The sequence below is a fragment of the Herpailurus yagouaroundi genome, unplaced genomic scaffold (genome assembly GCF_014898765.1).
Source record: "Herpailurus yagouaroundi ecotype Mexico unplaced genomic scaffold, PumYag 159, whole genome shotgun sequence".
NCBI classification, from domain to species: domain Eukaryota; kingdom Metazoa; phylum Chordata; class Mammalia; order Carnivora; family Felidae; genus Herpailurus; species Herpailurus yagouaroundi.
This window is the reverse complement of record NW_024412400.1, coordinates 25,624,903-25,635,220: the sequence shown is the minus strand read 5'-3', so window position 1 is coordinate 25,635,220 and position 10,318 is coordinate 25,624,903. Positions and strand designations below refer to the sequence as shown.

The window sequence follows — 10,318 nt, the reverse complement described above, 5'->3', positions numbered from 1 at the left end:
TTCCATATGTTTTGAAATTTTCCATAATAAAAAGGTTATATAAAGAAAATATTACCTACCTGTGCGTTGAAATGGAGTATTTTACCCCATTGCAACCCTAGAAGCACTTTGAACAGCACCCTCACTTTTGCAGCCGTGTCTGACATTGGTTCCAACGCTGTCTCCACTCCCTGACTCTACCCATTTTGTCATAGCAGAATCTCACAATACGTCCCGTGAGGACAGACGAGGAATTGCAGCAGTCCAAATCCCAGATTGGAAGAAGCCTCAGACTCTGGGTATTTACTCCTTCACCCACCTCTTGCCAGCTGCAGGTGAAGCTGGTCTTAGCCACTGAAAGCCCTCTGTAGCCCTGACTGCAAAGGGTTAAATTTCTGCCCCTGAAATGACTGGGTTTCCCTTTGGTCGGTGTTGCCTTTCAGGCTCATGCCTTCAGGATGACTCAGTAGACCAATGCGACCATGAGTTTTTGGTTCCTGAATATATGTAACTGACTCAGATTACCAAAAATTGAGAACTGACTACATTAGGCTTCTCCATCCAGGTTGAAACAGCTCACCTGTATCCTGAATGGTGGGGAAAAGGCTTCCGTGGCACTGGATGCCTCAGAGGTTAGGCAGTGCAGTCTTGGGGTGGGGGTGGGGGGCGGAAATTGGAGGCTGCTACTAACTAAAGAATCTGTGGGACTCAAATACAGAGGGGAGGGGGCAGGGCACCAAAAGGACTGACACCTGAATAATCCATCTGTAGCAAAATGGCTTCCAACTAATTAAACATAGAAAAACCTCTTTTAGAGAAGATAATCCTATTGGATCAACTTGCAAGATTTTTCCAGCCAGCTTCTGCCTCTTGGAGCTTCAATTAAAAGCTGTTTAGCAGATGGCAGTTTCTGAGTCACAAAGTTAGACTCTCTGGCAACCATGTGTGCTTTTGGTTTCCCAGGGGATCCTGGCCACATATGGCCCTAGAAGAGGTGCGACAGCTCTTTCTTGGCACACAACAGAGAGCTCCTCCCCCACCTCAACACACAGCTGACAGGGATTTCAATATAACCATCAAGGGTGATTAGCAGGAGGGATTTTCCAGATAACTCAGGAATTCAGGGAACGGAGCTTGAACATCATTTGTACAACCCTTTCTTTTTATAGAACGGAGAAACTGAGGCTCAGGGGAGTCCTGCAATCTATCTAAAGTCACCCAGGAATGGATAAACAGGGTCAGGACCGGCCTCGTTCTTGATTACTAGAGAGACAACTTTTCTGTTTCCTTTGGGGACCTAATTCATTGCCGATCCTTTCCTTAAACCCACAGGCTCCTAAAGGATATTTTACCAGCCATCTGACAAATTGGCTGGGAGAGGGGCTTGAAAAGTTTACTTTGTCCACCTCTTACTTCCCTACAGGACAAAACCTCTGAAGTGGAACCCCATTGCCCTCCTTTTCAGAGCTTTCCATTCATGTTGAAGTCACAGCTTCCTTGGGTTCTGTCAAAGAGAAACAGCCAAACCAGTAGCTAAAGGCAGTAAGACATACTTTACTCAGTACTACCGCAGTAGGGGAGAGGCCTCCGCCCGGCTTCGCTGAGATGAAGGGCAGACGGCTTTTTAAGCGCTGGGGTGTGCCAAAGGAAAAGCACTTTTAAGAGTTGGGGTCAGGGCAGGATAACTGATGTGCCGAAAACTGGGTGACAGGGCCCTACCTTTCTTGATGATTACATTTCAAAGCGATGGCTCTCGGGTCCTTGAGAAAAACGTTCCTAGCTTGTGGAAGATACAGCACAAAAAGAGAAAAGATTTACAACTGCAAGTTTTTTTTTTTTTTTAATTTTTTTTTTCAACGTTTATTTATTTTTGGGACAGAGAGAGACAGAGCATGAACGGGGGAGGGGCAGAGAGAGAGGGAGACACAGAATCGGAAACAGGCTCCAGGCTCCGAGCCATCAGCCCAGAGCCCGACGCGGGGCTCGAACTCGCGGACCGCGAGATCGTGACCTGGCTGAAGTCGGACGCTCAACCGACTGCGCCACCCAGGCGCCCCAGCAACTGCAAGTTTTTAAAAGTAAATGCTTCTAAGAAAAGGGAGGCCAGGAGCCTATAGTCAGGTTTTAGAACAAACAGTAAATATTTTGGGCAGCATTGAGCTTTCTCAAGCAGGAATTTAAGTAGACTAGGGCCATCATTCTAGGAATGCTCCCTTGAGCTGTTAGAAACGATGCTAGTGTTGTGCAAGCCTCTTAGTGTAGAGGGCAGACAAATAATTTGTGTTGGGTGTTTGCGGTTTTCATGGGCCAAGGTTGAGGCCCAGTCAAGAAGAAGGCTCAGAGGAACAGACTCAAGTCTGGTCAAAGACAGAGACTGTCAGCGCTGACGAGACTTGCAGTGCTCTGCCAGTCTGAAAGTTGATCCAGAGAGTTCCCCGTATTTGTGACCATAGTTTAAACCTATTTCTTCCTGTTCTTTACCAGAGCTACAAGTTGGTTCATGATCTGTTTTGGAATGGTTCTTCATATATTTACAATCAATCTTTTCCAAACTGGATTTTAAGTTGTTTGAAGACACGGCGTATGTATTACTTTTTAAAAATATTTATTTATTTATTTTGGTGGAGGGGAACGGGGCAGAGAGAGAGGGAGAGAGAATCCCAAGCAGGCCCCGCAGTGTCAGCAAAGAGCCAAATGCAGGGCTCAAACTCACAAACTGTGAGATCATGACCTGGGCCGAAATCAAGAGTCAGATGCTTAAGTGACTGAGCCACCCAGGTGCCCCAACATTTTTAAAAAAACCTTCCATTGCACCCTGTAAGTGATTGAACTGATAATCATTCATTGACCCACCTGGAAGATTACAGTCCATTTTCAACAATGTTAACCAACATTCCAGGGTCCAGATCCTGTTTCTATAGCCATCTCTGTGATTTTTTTTTTTTTTTTTCTGAACCCTCTTCCAACATGGGAGGCCAAAGTGAGGCTCATCCATTCTCTTTCAAAAAGTCCCCAACAATTTAACTCCTCAAACTCTTCCAGAGCAACAGCTAAAGGCCAAACACTGTCCTGGAAGCTGGGGAGGAAGAGATCAGTGGGTCAGGGTTTCTGTCAGTGGACTAGTGGGGAGACTGATAAGTAAATCAACCGATGATTCCAATACTTGGTGGGAAGCTCAGTGTAGAGGTGTGTGCACAAAAGAAGGTCCCTTCAGGGGACGCCTGGGTGGCTCAGTTGGTTGAGCGTCTGACTTCGGCTCAGATCATGATCTCGCGGTTCGTGAGTTCGAGCCTCGCGTCGGGCTCTGTGCTGACAGCTCAGAGCCTGGAGCTTGCTCCGGATTCTGTGTCCCCCTCTCTCTCTCTCTGTCCCACACCGCTTGTGCTCTGTCTCTGTCTTTCAAAAATGAATAAACATATTAAAAAAAATTAAAAAAAAAAATAAGTTCCCTTCAGTTTGTATGGAAAATGGTTAGGGAAAGTCTCCCAGAAGAAACATCATCTGCTTGGGTTAGGCCTCCTCCAAGGAGAGCCTGAAAGGAGAAATCTTGGACAAGTGATTTATTTATTTATTATTTTTTTAATTTTATGTTTAGAGTGTGGGATTTTTTAAAAAATTTTTAATGTTTATTTTTGAGAGAGAGAAAGAGATAGAGACAGAGCACGAGTGGGAGAGGGGCAGAGAGAAAAGGAGACAGAGTCCAAAGCAGGCTGCAGGCTCTGAGCTGTCAGCACGGCCAGTGCCTGATGCTGGACTCGAACCCACGAACCACGAGATCATGACCTGAGCTGAAGTCAGACACCGAACCGACTGAGCCACCCAGGAGCCCCATTGGACAAGTGATTTATTGAAGGAGATCAGAAAAATTCTGTGAAGAAATTAGGGAAGCATGACAGAGCAGGGGGAGCAGGTAGGCAGAGATGTGATTTCAGCGGTGGAGTCTAGCCTTAGTTTGATCCCAAGGGTGTATCTGGAAGGTAGTGTCAATTGCACCAGAGTTGCCCTTCATGGAGTCGAAGAGGCCAGACTTCTGTACTCCTTATCCGTCAGTCGTGGGCTATAGGCTGCTCCCCGGGAGGAGGGTGCCTAACATCCTGCATAATTCTGGGAGAAGGAGCTCCTGCTGGCTGCGGGTGAATCTGTGGGAAGGGATGTAGCTTTCAGCAGCCGGGATGAGTGTACCTGCCCGACTAACAGGGATCTTGGTGGGGTGCGGGCAGCCTCCACTACAACACCTGAACTGACCCCTGAAAGAGGAGAGCACTCAAAGTTAACTATAGGGAATATACGGGATGGGCAATGATAGGGCATTTCAGGGCAAACTTACAGAGGGAAGAGAGAACACAATGAGTCTAGAAAGGACAGAGGTTTGGTGGCTGTCTTAGCTCAGGCTGCTATAACAAAATAGCCACAAACTGAGGGGCTTGTAAACAACAGACATCTATTTCTCACAGTTCTGGAGGTCAGAAGTCAGAGATCAGTCCAGTATGGTCAGGTTCTTGTGAGACCCCTCTTCCGGGGTTGTAGACTGCTGTTTTCTTGTTGTAGCCCCACGTGGAAGAAAGAGGGCAAGAGAGCCCTCTTGCCTACTACCTGTAGTAGTAATTACACTACTATTCACATTCCAACCCCCCCCCCCCCCACCGCCTCCCCACTTCTGCCATCACACTGGGGGTTAGGATTTCAACATACAAATTGGGGCAGGGGCACAAACATTCAGCCCATTGCACCATAAATGGAACACTGGATTTAAAAAGCAGGGAGTGTACGGGAGCCTGGGTGGCTTCGTCGTTTAAGCCTTCGACTTTGGCTCAGGTCATGATCTTCTGGTTCTTGAGTTCAAGCTCCGCATCAGGCTCTGCACTGATAGTGCAGAACATGCTTGGGGCTCTCTCTTCCTCTCTCTCTGCCCCTCGTGCAGTTTCTCTCTCTCTCAAAGTAAATAGATTAGAACTTAAAAAAATAGGAGTGCCTGGGTGGCTCCATCGGCTAAGTGGACGACTTCGGCTCAGGTCATGATCTCATGGTTCATGAGTTCGAGTCCCACATCAGGCTCTATGCTAACAGCTCAGAGCCTGGAACCTGCTTCAGATTCTGTCTCCCTCTCTCTTTGCTCCTCCCCTCCTTGTGCTCTGTCTCCCTCTCAAATATAAATAAACATTAAAAAAAAACTTAAAAAAATGAAAATGAATAAAAAATAAAAAGAAGGGCATGTGTGCAAACACCAGCCAATAAGAGTGGGCAAGAACCCCTTCCCCATCTTCAGTATTTAATGTCTACTTTTCTCCCGCCTCCAAGGAGACTGGAGATACAGACACTGGGGAAACTGAGCAGAGGATGGAAGAGGTGTAGACAGAAGGATTACCAGTGTTAAGTTATGTGACATTTGAGTGGCTCCAGTTCACAAGGTTGTCTGTTCCTCCCCCAGTAGTAGGAGATACTCATCGACTCTTCTGAGGCCCAGTTCTTTGAAGAGGCATTTAATTTGTTCACCTGCAGTCAACACCCGAGAAGCCCAAAGACAGTCATTCATACTCTGTGATTGTTTGCACGGCCCGTCACTCTCATCTGAGGCAGCTAGCTGGTTCTGGCCCTGAATCCATCTTCCTCTCGCCAAGCTCATTCATCAGGACCTTGAGTTCTGCCTGGTGTTCACAAATTGATAAATTGGTGTTTTGTTCTGTTTTGCTCCTTTCTTGAGAAGTTATTTCCCTTTGAAAAGTTTCCACCCATGAGAGACGATACTTGTTTTGGTATGTGATTACCTAAATCTTGTATAAATGCATTGATGAAATTGCTTGAACCAAGAATCTACCCTGAACCTAACTCTTAAAGGTGTCAAAAGATTATAAAAGGCTTTTGTTGAGATAGTGTACACCCAGACATGATTGGATGGTTGGCAAATGCAAACTTACAAAATGGCAGCCAGCTCCACAGATGTCTTATGTGAGCAATATTCCTTCCTCGCTTTTCTAATAACCAAAATAATTTTTTGGATCCTCAGGAACTGGTCTGATTTTCATTTCCACTTCACTGGCACTCCCGTGTACTTTCCGGGTTTTTGTATTCATCTATTCATTCCATAAATCCATAAAGCAAATCGTTTAAAAAATACTTATATATCACAATTGGGACAGTTTTTTGTTTTTTTTTTTTTTAATTTTTTTTTCAACGTTTATTTATTTTTGGGACAGAGAGAGACAGAGCATGAACGGGGGAGGGGCAGAGAGAGAGGGAGACACAGAATCGGAAACAGGCTCCAGGCTCTGAGCCATCAGCCCAGAGCCCGACACGGGGCTCGAACTCACCGTTCGCGAGATCGTGACCTGGCTGAAGTCGGACGCTTAACCGACTGCGCCACCCAGGCGCCCCACAATTGGGACAGTTTTAAGAAATAAAAACACAGTGATGTTCTGATTGTCTATTGCGGCATAACAAATCATCCCAAAGCTTAGCCTTAAAACAATGACGATGGACTGCATCATCTTGGCGGACTGCATCATCTCGGCCCTAGTTCGCATTGGCTGGGGTGGCTCCAAAGCTGGGAACTGGAATCATCTGAAGGAAAATGCACTCAACTGTCTGAAAGTTCATGACGGCTATCTGCTGGGACCTCGGCAGGGGCTATCAGATGGAACACATACGCATGGCCTCTCCATGTGGCCTGGGCTTTCCTGAAATATGGTGGCTGAGTTTCTAGGGTGTGTGAGAGAGAGCAGAATAGAAGCCATATTATATCACGCACCACTTACCCAAACAGTTACAAAAGCTCATCCATTTTCAAGAGGAATGGATATAGACTTCTTGACAGGAAGAGTGTCAAAGAATCTTCAGGCATATTTTAGAATCAATATAGCTAAGATGACCATATAATTCACTGTCCAATGCAAGACGTTTTGAGAGCAAAAGCGGGTGCTTTTCAAGCATGAATAAAACTCTCCTTGGTAAACCAAGACAGGTCACCTCTACTACAACACTCTCACGAAGCTCTCATAAATCCCTTTGCTTCTAACATTCACTGTGTCATTTTAAAACATACTCTTTACTAATTGAAATTTGTGTTTTAAAATCTATTTTTTGATAATTTCTTGTTTCTAAATCACAACTATTACCTTCAGGTTGCTTGTTCATGATGAATCTGGAGCTTGATGGTTACAAATCTTGTCCCACTACATCCTTCCTGCTAATTGGGACAGCTTCTGGCACTGTGGATAGAAGTGCTTGGAATGCCTTCTCTCTCAGATGAGAGAAACCCAAGCAGTGGAAGAATCTGCTTCAAGAAATGCTTTTTTAAAAACCTCATTTTTTGGCTAAGTGGTAAAAAAAACACAGTGATGACTCATCAGTTGAAATCAGATCCTTCATCCCAAAAAAGTGTTTTTATAAGAAGTGGGTGTTTTTTTTTTTTTCTTTCCCCAAAGGCAGTCTGCATAATATTTGGTGCTTCTCTTTTCTGAGTCATACATTCCATCTCAGTGGAAAGTGACAGTTGCAGACTTGAGCCAATAACATTTTATTTTCAGAGCTGTGCACGACGCCCCCTTATCCAGGGATCTGCGTTTGCCTTCATCCCTGAGAGGAGTTCAGGCACGGACCATTCCACACCGACAGTCTCCCTTTCCCCCCTTCTCTTGGCCAGTTATTAACCTGTTTTTCTAAAGACCCTGGAGCAGAATAAATGCCTAGAGAGAGCATTCAGAAACAGCACCTAGTTGTAAATAAGCATGGCAAGTTTATTGTCCTTCTAGAGGCAACCACAGTCAAACATTGTCAATCTCTGTCTCACAATCCTGGGTCTCCACGCAGGAGCCTTTATTCACAACCTCCCCCCCGCCACCCCGAAAACATTTTCTTTCTGTTGTTTCTTTCTTGTGACTCTGCAACTCTGTGTCGTTACTGAAAGAAAGTGATGTGATTCATTTCTGATCCGTGAAAGCAAACATCCCATCCAGTTCAGTTTGTCTTCTTGGAAGCCTCCACAAATACCTCCTTGCTAGAAAACAAAAATGTAAAACTTGTATCCATTTCTGTTCCAGAATGAAAGACCCAGGAAACTTTTATGAGTCTGGAGCTAAGGCCTGAGCTTCACAAATTAAGAAGGTATTTAAGAGAGCTTCAATGAGAACATTAAGACTAGGAAACCTGAGGGGAAAGAGTTAAAAGAACCAGCAGGGATTGGGAACAGCAGCATCCAACAGCTGCCTGGATGGCAAGTGGGACTGGACTTAGGGTGACCGATTGTCCCAGTTTACCTGGAATGAGGGGGTTCCTGGGATGTGGGACTTTCAATTTTTTAATCCAGGAAGTTCTGGGAATACCGGGACAAATTTGCCACCCTGACCGGAGCTCTCTTTCCTAATCAGAAGCTACCCCCACTGTTGTGCCGCAAAGAGCCAGGTTCTGCTCTGGAAAGGTAGGAAGGGGCAAAGATGATCCCAGGCCAGGAACTGGAAGGGAAAGAACAAAGCCAGAGGCAGAGACTGTCATTTAGACTTCCAGGTTCAGTGTGCTAAGTAAGGGATGTTTGGGATAAGAAAGGGGCGGTGGTGGGGCGCGTGGGTGGCTCAGTCAATTGAGCCTCCGACTCTAGATTTTGACTCGGATCATGGTCTCACGGATCATGGTCTCCATACTGCCAGTGGGATTCTCTCTCTCTTCCTCCCTCTGCCCCTCCCCAGTGCTCTCTCTCTCTCTCTCTCTGTGTCTCTCTCTGTCTGTGTCTCTCTCAAAGTAAATAAACAAACTTACAAAATTAAGCAACACAACAAAGGTGCAGTGATGAGAGTGAACAATCCTGTTAATGGCTCAAAAGCACCGGGCAGAACTCCACCCTGTAAGAAAAGGATCACTCAATTAGGTAAAATGAACAGATTCCACCCGGGCTTTTAAACTCCCTTCCACGCAGCCTTCCAAGAGTCCTTGTGAATTAGGGGTAGTCAGGCTCTAGCCAAATCCCGGGGCTCCGCTCCTGTTCCTCCCACACGCTGTGGACCCTCCCTCTCCATTCATCCCCAGAGGCTGTGCATTCGTTATTCAAAGCTCCCTTTCTTGTGCTCACAGGCCCTCTGCACCCCACGCGGCTGGAAGCCAGGAGCACAACCCAGCTGGGCCCCCCTGCACTGAAGGAACTGGAGAGGCAGTTAATATCATCAGTCATATGGAGTCTCCTCTTTGGTCACTTCTCTCTTCAAGAAAAACAATATCGGGGGGCGCCTGGGTGGCGCAGTCGGTTAAGCGTCCGACTTCAGCCAGGTCACGATCTCGCGGTCCGTGAGTTCGAGCCCCGCGTCAGGCTCTGGGCTGATGGCTCGGAGCCTGGAGCCTGTTTCCGATTCTATGTCTCCCTCTCTCTCTGCCCCTCCCCCGTTCATGCTGTGTCTCTCTCTGTCCCAAAAATAAATAAATGTTGAAAAGAAAAATTAAAAAAAAAAAGAAAAGAAAAACAATATCAAAAAGTCAGAAACAAAGCAAAGTAGATACATGACCCCTATTGTCAAGCCTACCTTGGGGTCCTTTGACTTTCTAGTCAAACTTCGTTTGACTTGCTATTTAGTCTTGAGTCAATATTTTATGACTCTCCAAGGTTAGCTATTAATTTGTTGAAAATCATTAAGGTACAAATGGTTTTTATCCAATAGTGATACAAACGATTGTTTTCCTATAGAGAGAAAAGTGGCATCTGTTTGATAGAAACTATAATTCTAAACGTTATGGTTTTATTGCCTTGAAAAAAATAACTAGTTTGTTTCTAACTTAGTGAACTTATTCCATATTTTTCTTGTACTTCCATATATATATTATCTTGTACATCTTATACACCTGGTTCCTTATTAATGAATTAAGATAAAACTGTGAAGGGCACCTGGGTGGCTCAGTCAGTTGGGCATCTGACTTCAACTCAGGTCATGATCTCGTGGTTCATGGGTTTGGGCCATGCATTGGGCTCTGTGCTGGCAGCTCAGAGCCTGGAGCCTGATTTGGATTCTCTGTCTCCTTCTCTCTCTGCCCCTCCCCCACTTGTGCTCTGTCTCTCTCTCTCTCTCTCTCAAAAATAGATAAACATTAAAAAAAAAAACATTATGTAGGTATTTATCCAAGGGACACAGGTATGCTGTTTCGAAGGGACACGTGCACCCCCATGTTTATAGCAGCACTATCAACAGTAGCCAAAGTATGGAAAGAGCCCAAACGTCCATCACTGGATGAATGGATAAAGAAGATGTTGTGTATATATATACACATATATATATATATATATATATATACACACACACACACACACACACACAATGGTGTATTACTTGGCAATGAAAAAGAATGAAATCTTGCCATTTGCAAC

The 10,318-nt window shown here is 45.4% G+C and overlaps 1 long non-coding RNA gene and 1 other non-coding gene across 2 annotated transcripts; one reads left to right on the top strand and one right to left on the bottom strand.

The window, feature by feature from the left end:
* Positions 1–3,198: 3,198 nt before the first annotated feature.
* On the top strand, positions 3,199–3,283 carry TRNAR-UCG (transfer RNA arginine (anticodon UCG)). Its single transcript has one exon. It is a non-coding gene; the product is annotated as a tRNA-Arg (tRNA).
* Positions 3,284–7,688: 4,405 nt separating this feature from the next.
* Positions 7,689–8,593, bottom strand: LOC121033636 (uncharacterized). The gene is made up of 2 exons (XR_005792033.1): positions 8,232–8,593; positions 7,689–7,972 (listed from the first exon to the last, which is right to left on the bottom strand). It is a non-coding gene; the product is annotated as an uncharacterized LOC121033636 (long non-coding RNA).
* Positions 8,594–10,318: the final 1,725 nt, after the last annotated feature.